Below are 15,882 nucleotides of genomic sequence, written 5' to 3'. Positions count from 1 at the left end.
TTCCTACATGCAACAGCTGATCTTGCAACAGGTAGAACATTAGAATAGCCACATATATATGTGTAAATGATCATTACTCATAAGAGAGTCTTACTTATGTGTGTTTTTTTCCAGTAGGACTCCTGGTAACATCGCATCGGACAGACCAGTGGACATTCTCCTTCTCCCTTTCCTTGTTTTGTCTTCCTTTCTTCCCCACCTTCCCTCTTTGACTTTGACCTTGTTGGGCGAAGGAGGTTGGTGAGAGAAGTTGGGATCCAGCATCCATTCCGTCCATTGCGCCCCTGGTGAGCCCCAAACTGAGCTGGAATTATATGCTTGCGGCACTAAGAAAATGTGGGATTCCCCCCAACTATTGCCATTTGGTAAAGTTACTTTATACCATGCCCACAGCACGAGCAAAAACAGGTCACAAAAATTCCCCCGCCTATCAGATATTCCGAGGGACGCGTCAAGGCTGCCTCCTATTGCCGCTCTTATGTGTATTAGCATTAGAGCCCCATACCCAACATTTACGCAAAACAATGGGAACCTATGGTATACCGATAAGCCCGGTCACACACTTGGTATCTCTATAAGTCGATGATATGCTGTTGTACTTTAAGGACATACGAATGGACTTACACCCACTGGCGGATCTCTTAACCCGATTTGGCTCCATATTGGGACTATACTTAAATGCCTTGAAATCAATAGCATATTCCTTTTATGATGATTATAACCTGCCTGTGTTGCAATTCAGAATGGCGCAGCTCAAGGCAGAACCAATCACCTTCAAATACCTAGGTATCCAGATATATAAAGACACATGCGATGCATTGGATGGAAACCTGATATGTACAATTAACTCCCTAAAGTCACAAGTAGCCTTCTGGATTAAATTGCCATTGTCCACGACAGGGCGACTTGCAGTGGCCAATATGGTTATGTTACCAAGGATACTGTACCACTTTGTCAATCTGCCCATGGTGGTCCCAGCTTGGGTATTCAAAATGTCAGACTCCTTATTGATAACCCTGGTATGGGGACTGGGACGCCGCTGGATAAGCCTCGCCAAACTACAATTGCCCACAGCCAAGGGTGGTATGGGAGCCCCGGACTTTAAAGCATATTGTATAGTTGGACAATTACAGTGGCTAGCATATTGACTAGTTGGCCATAACCTGTTTGAAATTGGTTACACACCTGCACAATTATGGCTGGGAACACTACAAGCTTTACTTTGCCCTGAATCTGAGAAGCCAAGAGAAACTCCCTTACTTCTCCAGACAGCAATACACTACTGGAAAGTAGCATTGAAGTACACTAACACACCTAGCCCATATTCCTCAAACATCCCCTTTTGCGGGCTGCCTACACCACACGGTATCTTGACAGCCCACAGACTGGCGCCTTGGGAGGAGGCTGGAGTAGAGACACTGAGATCCCTATTCACTGACAAAACCCTAATGCCCCATGCTGAGTTTGTACGCACCCATGAGGTACTTCATACATTGTTTTTAACCCACGCTAGCATACTACACTTTGTCCGCAACACTGGCTCGTGGACCAACGAGAGCCCCTCACATTCAAATTCCTACAGGCCTTACACAAAATGGGCCATGGAAGCCACTTGGTCAGATGGCTATACAGGAGCGTGAGAGAACACTTAGAAGTTCCATTTTGCTCCTTAGGCATAAATAGGAGACAGATATTGCGAGAGCCTTCACGGACAAAGAGTGGGCACTTGTTCTTGAATACCCCAAACGAGTGTCTCGTAATGTCCGATTTAAATGTATGCAGCTCTCACTATTACACAGAGCATATTTAACGCCACACATGCAGTGTATCCAACTGCCCCCTCAGAATGCCCCCGCTGACACTTGCCTGAGGATGACTTGATCCACATGCTCTGGTCCTGTTCCTCCTTGCATGAGTATTGTGGGGAGGTCACTGCAGGCCTGGTGCTCCTGTCTGAAGGACCTTCTTGCTTGTCCATAGAAGTGTGCATCTTGAGCCTGTCCCTACTTCCGAAAAAAGCTGCGGTGCTGCGCTGCTTCACTGCCCTCTACCTAATATTGGCCAAAAAATGCTCACACAGTGTTGGAAATCCCACTCTGCACCTAGAAAGGAAGCGTGGGGGAGGAAGTAATACATGGGGCCACGGCAGAAAGAGAGGCCCTACAGCGGGAGGAATACAGAAGGCTTTGGAAAAAACCCATCTCGATGGAGTGGTTCCACTTACTAGAAAAATTTAAATTTTTCTCCACCAACGACTAAGGAACTAACGAATATGAGCCACCCGTCCATACCAGACCACCACTCATTGGAACGTAAATGATTGAAGAGCCGCTCCAGGTCCACTGGCCTTACCCCCCAATCCTCCAGGTGCTCTTGGCCCCCTTCAGGTGCAGAATACACGTAAGGTCATCCAGACCACTCAAGCGAGTTCAAGGTGGGAGGGGGGAAGGGGTTGAGCACTCTGCTCCAAGTTGTAGGCGAAAACCGAAATGTTTGTGTTGCATTTGCAGCTGCCAAGTACTTATGTCTCTATATAAGCAATCACTGGACTCCAAGTTGTAAGCATCCACTGCGATGTTAATATTGCATTTCCAGCTGTCAAGCACCTATGTCTATATATAAACAATGTTCACTCTAACCCACACCTGAAATGTCACAAAGTAAAGGGCACAATATGCTGATTACGAAAGATGTATTATAGACCAAAATGTCTTGACAGTACTGTGCTGTATGCTACTTGATTTCAAACCAAATTAAAATATTTAGAAAAAAAAGCCTTCCCTCTAAAAGTCCAGAATACAATTAGTACACTAGCATTTGAAATAAAATAAAAATAAAAAGGTATTTACCCTCCACTGTGCTTCCTCCTCGGTATTCTGAATCTGCAGGCTGCTGTGGAAGAGCTCCCCTAACCAATACAGATGATGCTCTCATTTTATTAACCAGCATGAGAGAAGCCCCTGGGTTGGGTGGAGCGGGCCGGCTGGACGCTCCTTCAGGCCCTGGAGGACTGTACTTGGTCTCCATCAAGCTGTCTGAGCTAGATGAGTGGAGAGCTGCAAAGTGCGCCTGTCAGGCTGGCTGTAGTATGACTGCTGGCCAAACTGACATGCGTACTTTGCAGTGTCTGGCCAGCCACTGCTCCTGTCCTTTGCTGCCAATCGGCAGCAGAGGACACCCCCGCATTTCTGCCGGCTTGGGGACACTGCAGGCTGGTTGCTGCAGCGTCCCTCTGTGAAAACTAAAATGTCAATGAAATCATTTCATGGCCATTTTATTTTTCACAATTAGCCCGGTTTCCATGGGGCGGGGGGGAGGGCAAGCCCTCCGCCCTCATGAAGTAACTGCCACTGCAGGAATTCCTGTTAGAGTCTGTCGTAGCTAGAGCTTGTGGCGCCCGGGGCTATCCCTCAGGTTTCCGCCCCCCCCCCCCCCCGGGAGGGGGAGGGCATGCACTTCAAAGAGGTCCGAGAGACACGTAGTATCGCCGCTAATAGTTACCTTGATCATGCAAGTTACATGCACATACATGACACGGTCCAAGGCTACACAGTTGAATACACCGGTGACTGGCAGTACAAAAGAGAACACACAGACTGCATGATCTATCTGGGGACTCAGAAAAACCGCATGTGACATCCATCAGAGAGCTGAGTGAACAATTACCTGGTAATCCCCTCAACACAATGCAAACATGCACATACATGACACTGTTCATGTAACCTTCATCTACAGCTGTCATTAAATGGCCATACATCATGGTCCCCCCCATTAAAGCAGTGGGGACCTGCACAAACGTGATGTGCTCTGTGGACCCAAAACCAACTTAACAGTGTCGAAGCCTGTGATTCTTTATCTTTCAAAAACAGCAAATTAATTATTCACAGGGAATGACTCACTGTGTGCCCTTAAAACTAAACGCAGCACAAAGGGGTCAGTCAGCTCCACCTTGCCAACACAGACCGGATACAAAGCCCACTTTGGTGGCCCAAAGGCAACAACCAGGGGTCGCTCCCTGTCATTACTTCCAAGCAGCAGCAACCAACTCCCTGGGAATAAAAAGACATGTGCTCTTGGTACCCAAAACCAGCTGGTAATAGTGCATCTCTCCTTCACAGCAGCCTCAGCACACACATGGTGCACAGCCTGCCTGGGGGCCCAAAGCTAAAATACAGGGAGGGGCGACACATTATGATCACAATCCTTAAACACAGTTGTGAGGGCCATGGGAACTTGTTCAACTCTATCCAAGACCCGGGACAAACTGTTCCGGCGCTGCGGCACTCCTTGAATATTCAGATGAAACAAGAAATATTACATTTTTCTGCGATTTTGTTTTCACATTACTTTCATGGTAACCAACAGTGTTAAAAGTCTACAAGAACAGTAAAATCATAATAATGTGTCAAGTACGGAATGGCAAGGCTTGCACACTGCCGGGTGGGGTTTACCTTCAGCCCCTGGTGTGTGAAGGGAGGGGAGTGGAGGGGCCATCGACCGGTTAACTGCGGAGGATTAGGACAGTCAATCAGATCTTTATCAATAACCTGTCGTTCGGTGCCAAAGACCGCTCTGGCCTGGGGTCCCGCATGCCCACCTCAGAATCTGTACCCCAAACATGGCGGGATGGCCCCCTGCACAAGAAGGGTGAGGGGGGGGGAGGGAGACAGACATGAATTCATTATAGTAAATTCACTGAAAACAACACTGAAAGGTTAATATGACTTTATTATTAGGTCTTGTAATATTATAAAAAAATATTGTTTTAGTTAGCAGCCCCTCTTAATACACACCAAAAATACAACAAAAATTCAAAATGATGTATAGGAAAGTAAATGAAAACACTATGTTTATTTTTCAAGTAAAACTTAAATCCAACATTCTAAAATGTTATTTTTCTTGCTTTTCTATTGGCAAAATCATCGATGACATCGTCGAAGTCTACTTCATCACTCAGTTGCTGTTCTATAGACAGTATGGCAAGATTTCTTAAATATAAGGCACTCATTGTAGATCTTAGGTAATTCTTAATCAATTTCAATTTAGAAAAACTCCTCTCACAACTAGCAACACTTACAGCAATTGTGAGGAAAATTCGCAGTAGTATTACAATATTTGGAACGGAGTTCTCAAGACTGTATTTTAGAATAAACTGCAAAAGTTCAAGGGGACTGTCCTTCCAGGTCTCTGTTTCGTGTTGCGTAGCAGCAACAGAAATAAAACTCTGAAGTCTTTTTCTCTCAACGAAGAACTCTTCCTCATTAATGTCATCACGATAATGATTTAGTTGACATTTGTATTTATCATTCAAAAGATTTGATGGAGTAAGGAAAGCATATTTTTCAGCAAGAACATGAAGTTGTTGAAATCTTGTGGTGATTTCTTGGATCACTCTGTCCAGTGAAGAAAACATTTCTCTCCTCAACTCAGTTTCGTATGACAATTCAGCATCTCGTGATTCTTCACCTGCCATTAGTTTCTTCTTTCTACACCGACGATCCATGACTATCCCAAGATCATCACAAATTTCTTTGGCGTAAGCTACTGAATTGTTAATTAATTCACACCTATTTTCAGTTAGAAATGCTTTTAAAGCATTGAGTTTTATGTCACATTATTGTATATTCAATCCTTTGGTTTGGAGGTAGACCTGAGTGTCGTTAATTTCTACAAGGATGGATTCCCACAGGCCAAGAAAGCACAGGAAGGAAAAATATTGTAAAGCAACAAGCACCACACCAGCATCTGACCTGGTAACTCTATTTTCTTCTTCACCAGTTAAACGTTCTACAGCACTTAAGATTTTTGAGTAATTTTTTTTTACAACCCTCACAGCATCTCTCCGTGCACTCCACCGAGTTTCTTTTACACGCTTCACACTTTGGCCAGTGACTGAAGTCAGAATATCCCAGCGATGGGTCGAGGAAGAAAAAAACACGAACAAACGCTCCACAGTTCCAAAAAAGGTAACAGAATTCACTGCAACAGAAGCTGCATGTAAACCAGCCAAATTCAGCGAGTGATTTGTACATGCGACAAATTCTGCTTTTCCATTAATTTCCCTGATGCGTCTTTGAACGCCAGTATGTTGACCAGCCATCAAAGCAGAATTATCATATGCTTGTCCTCTACAATTTTGAATATCAATTCCGTTGCTTTCTAAATTCTGCAAAATCATAGTTGAAATATTCTCAGCGGTTTTACCTTTTGTTTCAATGAAATCGACAAATGATTCCACAACCATCACTTTATTTCCATTGATCATAAAATAGCGTAAAACTTGGCTCGTCTGATCCTTATGAGAAATATCAGGGATGCTGTCGAATATCATAGAAAAATACTTTGCTTCTTTCACTTGCTCGATAACTTTGCTTCTTACTTTTTCTCCCAAAAGTTCTATAAACTCATTCTGGATAGTAGGCGACATATAGGATTTAGCATACTATTTTCCCAGCTTAATTCTTACAGTATGCTCACGTAGCACTGGATCGTATTTCGCCAACAAATTAACTAACTCTAGAAAATTTCCTCTATTTCCTGTTGATTCAGGTTCATCATCAGTCTTGCAATGAATTCCTTCTCGGTGACCCCGTAAAGCCAAATTTTGTTTAGCTAGAAATCTAATGATATCCAACAATCTTGAAAGTATCTCCCTCCACTTCTTTACTTCGTTTTCAACTTGTTCTTGTGCCTTTTTATCAATTGTTGCTCCACATCGGATTCTAATTTCCAACTCCTTCCATTGTGTGAAACATCGAACATGGGCCACACTAGATTCATGATCGAAAATTTTAGGATTGAGTTTCCACCACGTGTTGAATCCATCTGTAGAATCAAAATTTGAATGACTTCTGTCTGCAAATTGTCTGCAACAAAAGCAGTAAAGAGCTTTCTTGGAAGGAGAGTACACCAACCACGATCTCAATTTTTTTTCATTATTTGGCAGAGTTTGAAAAACCCACTCGCGTGTAAGTTTTCTGGTTCGTCCTTTGATTAAAGCACCCTCACGAATGACTTCACCAAAATCAGAATCTAGATGTTGAACCACAGACCCCCCTTGTCCTACCAGTAAGATACGTGTGTCATCTTTAATCCTACTTGGCCAAAGACCAACATCTTTTAAGTCAACAGCTGGAATTTCTTGTTGGTTACACCCCTTATCACTTGTTGAAGTTGAAGGATCACTTGACTTTGATGATGTTTTGAATTCAGATTCGGAAATTGCTTCAGTAACAGTAGTAGTAGTACTAGTAGTTTCTGTTTCGCGACTGAGGTATTTCAGTAGTGCACCTTCATACTTTTTTAATTGTTCCTCTCTGGCCTTTTTCTTTTTTCTAAAGGCTGCACCACTTGGTTTTATTCGCTTCATCTTAACTAAGCTTGAAAGAATAAGAAAAAGAAAGATATTCATAATAAAAAGAATAACGGATAAATACATCCATTTAAAAATGTTAGCTTGTAGTCTGCTCTGTTTAAATTGCAATAAAATACAGTGAGCTAAGAAGGGCATGCGACTCCTACACCTTGTAACCCTCACTGTCTTGTTATCTGACCATTCTGTACATTGATTACCATACGGAGGGGGGCGTCACATCACGTCCCAGCTGTCATAGCGTGGCAACTCGCCGGCGAGGTACATTTTGTGAGCAGTGCAGTGCTTGCGGGCATAGATATAATTTAGCTCCTGCTGGGCCCCCAGAGTAAATACAACGGAGGGAAACAAAAGCACACAGCTGGTTATCTCTTCATAGGTACTTAAGAGAGGCATGTTTTTGACTTTGTTTGGCCCCTTTATGTAAGTGCATGAACTGTAAGTATCTCAGATGTGTTGGTCTGTCCCAGTATTTAAACACAATTTAAATAGCAATATTTTACTTTCTTTTATAACGCTACACATCCCAATGCAGGGTTTCAGAGCGATTTACATAACATACAGATTGAAAATAAATCATGCAAGCGTGTAAATCAGTGTACAAGATGTGTTGCTTGAGTCAGTGAGGGTTAAAAGTTGTAGCAGTCACATATCCTACAAAGCTAACTGTGCTATTTTAAAAGGCTTACTATTTATGGACTGCAAGTACCAAAAGGATCTGTGTTCAAAGCAGTAACCTTACCTAGCTACATTAAAACAAATCTGTCATCTGCATATTACATGGTGTGCTTTGCAGGCACGTTAACCTTCTATGCTACTTTGAGTCAGATCTGGGACTACACATAACAGAAATTTCTCCAAGAAATACTTTAACCTCCAGGGTTCTCACCAATTATTATACCCTGATAGTTACTGGGCACCTCTGCAGCAGATGCCTTAACCCTATAAAAATATTAGAAAATGCAGACTTTGTAACCAATTAAGCATAAAAGATCTACTAACATGCTTCTCCCTGTTGCCAATTTCTTTGTAGCAGGGTTTTAAAAAAAATGTAAAATTAATTGAGGCCCAGAGTTTGCATTGGGATTGCGCCACTTTTTTAGCACAACCCCAAAGCAAAATCAAATTGGTTAAATCTCATAATGGGCTTAAATGCACTCATGATGTACCTAATAAAAACAAATGTGTGTGATCATAATAGCTGACTGGCGGGCATTAAATCAACAAACAAGCACACAAAAGGCCACGAGAGCCTGCTACAGAAAGGCAACAAATCAAGAAGATGTCAGGAGATTAATAAATAGGTCTTTCACAGCGATACTCGCACTACCTAAATCTGCTGGTCCAGAACAGCTCTGCCTGGTATTGTGCGTATTCTTTCTCGCACAAGAAACACATTGTCCTATAATACGATACCAGACACAACTGGAGATGAGAAGAGAACAAAGAGAAAGCAATTAGAGGAGTGAAGGAGTACTAGGGACGAGAGGGTGACTAGAAAACAACGAATGTGAGAAAAAAGGTGGAAGCGAGAGGAAAACAGGAATGTGATAGAATGCAAGTTCTAGTTGCACTCAAGAGGTAAAACCAAAGGAGATGGAAGTGAGAAAATTAGACTCATAAAGATGCATTTGAGATATAGGCAAGAAGAGATTAAGAGTTTGACTTAATGTTGAATGGAGTAGAGCACTGTGAAGCATGAAGGTGACGGTAGAAGATAGGTAGGCGAGCATCTGAGCTGTAACGGAGTGAAATTCTCTGAGAGTATGAAAGAGTGAGGTATAGGACACACTGGAATGGTAAACTGGTGCAAAGGGGAAGATTTTAATGTGAGAGGAAACTCAAAAAGATAGTTGTGAGGGAAAGAGTGGTGAATGTAAAATAAAAACAGAGGCTTGGGATTATGTGAAAAGGAAAATGGAACAGTAGGTAAGAGGTGCAGGTCAAAGAAAGACAATGAATTGTTGAGAGGAGAAACTGTATAGAAGTGAAAGAGGGTTGGGTTAGGGTACGATAGATGGAAGTTCAGCAGGAGACTGTAAAGAAATGAAAATAAGCACCTTCAAATGGCTAAAAGGCTCCCTAACCTTAGCTCAACGGGGAATGTTTTGCGCTGCCAGAAAACTCAGTTGGTTGATTTGATCACTTCAGATGTCTAAGTCTGTAGCCGGAGGGTCACTGATTTGAATCCTTGTTGGCGCACAGAATAGTGACTTGTATTTATGCTGCTATGAGGGCATGGCCTGTGACAGAAAGCAGAGTATGTATGCAATTAATTTAAATATTGTATTACACACAGTATAAAATAGACTGCACGCAGCATAAGATAAGATAGTTTGTCGCCTGGAGGAGGCCAGTTGGATGATTGTTTGCAACACTCATGTGAGACCCATTAACACACTTGCACAAAACACTGTTGCTGCATAATGTGTATGTAATGCCAAGTCATCTGGTGGAAATACAGAGATTCGGCGCAACGTTAAGAATTAACCGTCACAAATGTAATTCGAAAATTAATTACAATAAAAGAAAGCAAACAATGCAATGGAATGTTGAAAGATGCTACCTGAGAATCAAGCCCTGGGCCTTATTGGTTCGTAGGCGGTGAAGCATGTTCCACCACAGTGATGTCGGCCAAGAATGGTCAATGTTTCGAAATAAAGAAATGTACAGGGCAAATAAATAGATACAAGACAAAGACGACATCAAGCATGTTAAGTGTGATTGTCAGCTGCTAAAATGTAAGTGAAATACATCTAGATTAAAGGAAGTAGATGTACATAGGTGAGTCTTGAGCGGATGTATGACGTTACAACGCACACTTTTACAACGCATGCACTTACAACGCATTTTTTACAACGCATAATCCATTACAACGCATGACATTACAACGCATGACACTACAACGCATTTTTAAAAAATACCTTTACAACGCATTTCCATTACAACGCATACTACCTTTACAACGCATACCATTACAACGCATAATATTAAATTACATTTAAGGTAAGTATTAGATAGTATAGGGGTAAAAATTACTATTCTAACTCCAGGGGGTGCAACAGTAGGGTAAGTATTGGATAGTATAGGGGTAAAAAATACAATTCTAACTCCAGGGGGGCAACAGTAGGGTAAGTGTTGGATAGTATAGGGGTAAAAATTACTATTCTAACTCCAGGGGGTGCAACAGTAGGGTAAGTGTTGGATAGTGTAGGGGTAAAAATTACTATTCTAACTCCAGGGGGTGCAACAGTAGGGTAAGTGTTGGATAGTATAGGGGTAAAAATTACTATTCTAACTCCAGGGGGTGCAACAGTAGGGTAAGTGTTGGATAGTATAGGGGTAAAAATTACTATTCTAACTCCAGGGGGTGCAACAGTAGGGTAAGTGTTGGATAGTATAGGGGTAAAAATTACTATTCTAACTCCAGGGGGTGCATCAGTAGGGTAAGTGTTGGATAGTATAGGGGTAAAAATTACTATTCTAACTCCAGGGGGTGCATCAGTAGGGTAAGTGTTGGATAGTATAGGGGTAAAAATTACTATTCTAACTCCAGGGGGTGCATCAGTAGGGTAAGTGTTGGATAGTATAGGGGTAAAAATTACTATTCTAACTCCAGGGGGTGCATCAGTAGGGTAAGTGTTGGATAGTATAGGGGTAAAAATTACTATTCTAACTCCAGGGGGTGCATCAGTAGGGTAAGTGTTGGATAGTATAGGGGTAAAAATTACTATTCTAACTCCAGGGGGTGCATCAGTAGGGTAAGTGTTGGATAGTATAGGGGTAAAAATTACTATTCTAACTCCAGGGGGTGCATCAGTAGGGTAAGTGTTGGATAGTATAGGGGTAAAAATTACTATTCTAACTCCAGGGGGTGCAACAGTAGGGTAAGTGTTGGATAGTGTAGTGTAATATTATGCGTTGTAATGGTATGCGTTGTAATGGTAGTATGCGTTGTAATGGAATGCGTTGTAAAGGTAGTTTTTAAAAATGCGTTGTAGTGTCATGCGTTGTAATGTCATGCGTTGTAATGGATTATGCGTTGTAAAAAATGCGTTGTAAAGGTAGTGCGTTGTAAAAGTTGCGTTGTAAAGGTTGTTCCCCGTCTTGAGCATACCAGGTAGGCTGCATTATGCTAAACTTACATGAGATGCTGTTAGGTGGGTCTATTTAAATATATTGCCAAACTAATACCACACATTATGGCTAAATTAAAGAAGACAATAACAATCAAACTGAAAATTAAGGGATGTAAAGCCAGGGAATCGAACCCTGGGTGTACATGAGATAATCATGGAGATTATGGGATGGGCTGTATTGTGCTATACTACTGTGACCCCCTGTTAGATGTGCCCATTAAAATCTATTACCAACATAAGTTAAAATAATTTGAGTAAGCTACATCTGAATTATACATTAGAGAAGAAAATTGTGCAATCTACATGACTTATATGGGGGTACTGCCAAAGAGATTCAACCCTTGATGTGCATGGACAAGTCACAGATGATACACAGTAAGAAGAGTTCTACTGTACATTGTTGTTTTGAGTAGTTCCAACGTCAGTTGGTAAAGAGCAGCCTCAAAGTGCATAGCTGCCAAGCTTTCAGATTGCTAGGTGTGATATTTTCATAATTTTATTGCAATTATGAGTCCGCCGCCGCAGACATTTGCACCAGTTTTAGTCTTCTTAGAGTTTCTCATTGCTCAAATGGGTGTAATTACTGATATATATATATATATATTTATATATATATGTTTCCCTCGTCTTCATTGCTTGAGTTTTGCTCGCAAAAAAGTGTCACTCATAGTCGTTGAAATGTCACTCATAATTACAATTTAATTATGAAAATGTCACACATAGCAATTTGAAACCTTGGCAGCTATGCTCATAATCGTTGAAATGTCAATCATAATTACACTGAAGTTATGAGAAAATGTCACACATCTGAAAACTTGGCAGCTATGCTGCCACTCTGCCACTCACTAAATATCCCCTCTGAAAAAGTTTAGCTCTTACCTCACTCAGCCTCCAGCAGCACTCCACAGTGGTGGCAGCCAGAGCCAGGGTCTCTATGGCAGGGGTTGGTTCACGTCTGGGGACGGAGGGTACGAAAGAACCTGGGAGGGCAAGGCACAGCAAGACACACTCCGGACAGGGAGGGGACTTCATGGAAGAGGACGCGATGCAGGAAGAAAAAAGAACGTGCAATAACATGGTCAGGCTTGTGTCAGAGAGCAGCGGTAGGTAATGAAGGAGTAGAGGCAGGCAAATTGGTAGTGGGACTGTAGATGCACATACTTAGGGGGGCGACCAACAGGCGAGACAGGAAGAGAATGAGAAGGGCCAGTGTGAGGGAGAGAGGCCAGGGAGTGATGAAGAGAATGGGGAGTGTGTGAGGGAGAGAGGCCAGGGAGTGATCAAGAGAATGAGGAGGGTTTCCAGAAAACGGCATTAGCCGCTCGGGCAACCGGAGAGAGGGCTTCATTATCCTAATGGGCTGGAAGTGCAGCCAATGGTGGGAAGCCGAGAGCCGCCTGTCCTGTGGGCTGAGCCTGTAACCTACCCCCAAGTCTACCCAGGGCCCGAGAGACACGGGCTGGGAAGCAGTGCCAGGGCAGGGCTGCTCTGTGGAGTGCCATGCTGTCAGCTTCAGACATCCATTGTTTGAATGTAAATGGTCGAGGATCAACTAAGCCCCTGGGTCCAAGCTGTTACATTCTTCCTCAATGTGGAGTGGGATTTTAATGTGTGTAATGGGTCTTTATTTTGGAAGTACTGCTCAGATGCTGGAACTACAAGATTTGTCTGTTAACATTATTATACACCCAGTCATTGATCGCTTATGGAATGCTTTCTGAAGCCCCATGCCTCTTCTCTGTGGAGAGCCATGCTTTCAGCTTCAAACAGTTTAGAGCTGTGCTCACCCATTCTTTGAACGTAAAGGGTTGAGGATCTTTAACACTGTGTGACCATTCAACCCTTACCATACATATCACTATCCCCATCGCACATAAATGTTCATTGTAAAATACTAGCATGCATCGTAGCCAGCAGGATAAACCCACTGAGGCCCAGTCTGATGCCTCCAGATGAGGCAGCTTAAAAACACCACCACAGAGCAATGCCACACAACAAACATGCACAAATATTCTTGCCACACATCAGGCCCGGCTCCAGGAATTTTTATTTGGGTGGGCCAAGGGTGCATTTGGGTGGGCCACTGCGGGCTCGATTTGTCGCATATATGTCTGGGCAGGCCTGCTTCAGGGACCTCCTTTATCTCTTCTTAGTCTTATAAGGACCAGTAAAACTCACTCTTTTCCAAATCTCTTTCTAAATATTGTCACTTTCCATGTAATGTTCCTTTGATGGGAAGAGGAGGTTTCTGAGGTGGGAGTATCAGGCAAGTGATACTACTCAGGCTCCATCTGTTCGAGCCTTCATGGAGGATCCCTCTTCATTACTACCTCCACCTGACCCCGGACTCTGCAACGCACTCCCTTACAGGCTTCCTCTGTGTGAGCCTTCAGGAAGAATCCCTCTTCATTACTACCTCCACCTGACCCCGGACTCTGCAACGCACTCCCTTACAGGCTCCCTTTGTGCGAGCCTTCAGGGAGAATCCCTCTTCATTACTACCTCCACCTGACCCCGGACTCGGCAACGCTCTCCCTTACAGGCCTGATTCTCCACTACTCGTCTCTCCAGTACACCTTATCTCACAGCTGACCTTGGGCCCCAGCCCCATATCAGGCACCATCGGGCTCCACTTTGCTTTTTCCCGGTAAAAATATTAGTAAAATCACCTTCAAACTTAAAACATTGAATATAGCAGTAAATATAATTAGCACACACTTTAAAGTATGTTCCACAGTAGCCCTTATGACCCGACTGCTAATTAAATAAACAAAAACAGAAAGGCCATGACAGGGCCGGCTTTAGCGCTGATGCGAAAGTCTTTTTTGGCACCACACTAATAACCTCTTTCTCCGTAAATACCTTTACTACCACCTTCCAACAGTGCCCCTCGTCCCTCCATGGCTCCCCTAGTGACCTCCTCCTCAGATTCCCTCACTGCCTCACACCACAAGTGCCCCTCATCTCCCCATAGCCCCTCCCCCTCATGACCTCCTCCTTGACTCCCTCACTGCCACCATCCACCAGTGCCCCTTATCTCTCTGTAGCCTCTCCCCCTCATGACCTCCTACTCAAGACTCCCTCACTACCACCCTCCACCAGTGCTCCTCATCTCACCCTAGCTCCCCCTCCACACCATGACCTCTTCCTCGGATTCCCTCACTGTCACCCAGGGCACAAGTCCTAAACAAGCATTTACAATGCAATGGTCTCGGCAATATTATAGGTAGAGCTATTGGTATTGCTAATTATTTTTTTATCATTTTTGTATCCCTAAATAAATGGCATTGTCATTTCTATTGGCATTAGCTTTTTTTTTGCATATGTGATACCTATTGCATTAGCAGAGAGAGAGTGAGGTAGTGAGATAGAGAGAGAGAGAGGTGTTGAAATAGAGAGTGAGGTAGTGAGAGAGAGTGAGGTAGATAGAGTGAGGTAGTGAGATAGAGAGTGAGGTAGATAGAGAGTGAGGTAGTGAGATAGAGAGAGTGAGGTAGTGAAAGAGTGAGGTAGTGAGGGAGAGGGATGTTGTGAGGTAGTGATATATAAGCATAGAGTGATGTTGTGATGTAGTGAGATAGAGAGAGAGGTAGTGAAAGAGAGAGTGAAAGTGAGTTAGTGAGATAGAAAGAGTGAGGTAGTGAGATAGAGAGTGATTGGGGTAGTGAGTGAGAGAGAGTGAAGTTGTGAGCTAGAGAGTGAGGTAGTGATGTTTTGAGAGAGAGAAGTTGTGAGATAGTGAGGTAGTGAGATAGAGTGGAATAGTGAGGTAGAGAGAGTTATGTAGTGAGAGAGTGAGGTAGTGAAACAGTGATGTAGTGAGGGAGAGGGATGTTGTGAGGTAGTGAGATGTAAGCAGAGTGGTGTTGTGATGTAGTGAGATAGAGAGAGGTAGTGGAAGAGACAGTGAACGTGAGTTAGTGAGATAGAAAGAGTGAGGTAGAGAGATAGAGAGTGAGTGATGTAGTGAGTTAAAGAGAGAGTGAAGTTGTGATATAGAGAGTGAGGTAGTGAGAGAGTGAGGTAGTGATCTTTTTAGAGAGAGAAGTAGTGAGATAGTGAGGTAGTGATATAGAGGGGAGTAGTGATGTATAGAGTTATGTAGTGAGAGAGAGTGAGGTAGATAGAGGGTGAGGTAGTGAAAGAGTGAGTTAGTGAGTTAGTGAGTGAGAGGTATTTTCTGTCGTAGTGAGATAGAAACAGTGAGTGATGTTGTGAGATAGAGAAAGATTGAGGTAGTGAAAGAGAGAGTGAGGTAGTGAGGGATGTTGTGAGGTATTAAGATAGAAACAGAGAGTGATGTAGTGAAGTAGTGAGATAGAGTGAGGTAGTAAAAGAGTGAGTGTAAGTGACTTAGTGTATTTGAGAGAG

General features: G+C 43.1%; 1 long non-coding RNA gene across 1 annotated transcript in view; it reads right to left on the bottom strand.

Annotated features, from left to right (window-relative positions):
• LOC146776352 (uncharacterized) overlaps positions 1-15,882 on the bottom strand; it is a 38,872-nt gene that overhangs the window by 19,197 nt on the left and 3,793 nt on the right. The window contains exon 6 of the long non-coding RNA XR_014972415.1: positions 12,391-12,537. This is a non-coding gene — a long non-coding RNA (uncharacterized LOC146776352). The remainder of the gene's footprint in view (positions 1-12,390; positions 12,538-15,882) is intronic.

This window comes from Triturus cristatus, chromosome 12 (assembly GCF_964204655.1).
Source record: "Triturus cristatus chromosome 12, aTriCri1.1, whole genome shotgun sequence".
In the NCBI taxonomy this organism is placed as follows: domain Eukaryota; kingdom Metazoa; phylum Chordata; class Amphibia; order Caudata; family Salamandridae; genus Triturus; species Triturus cristatus.
Note: the sequence above shows the minus strand (reverse complement) of the source record. Positions and strands in the feature narration are given on the sequence as shown.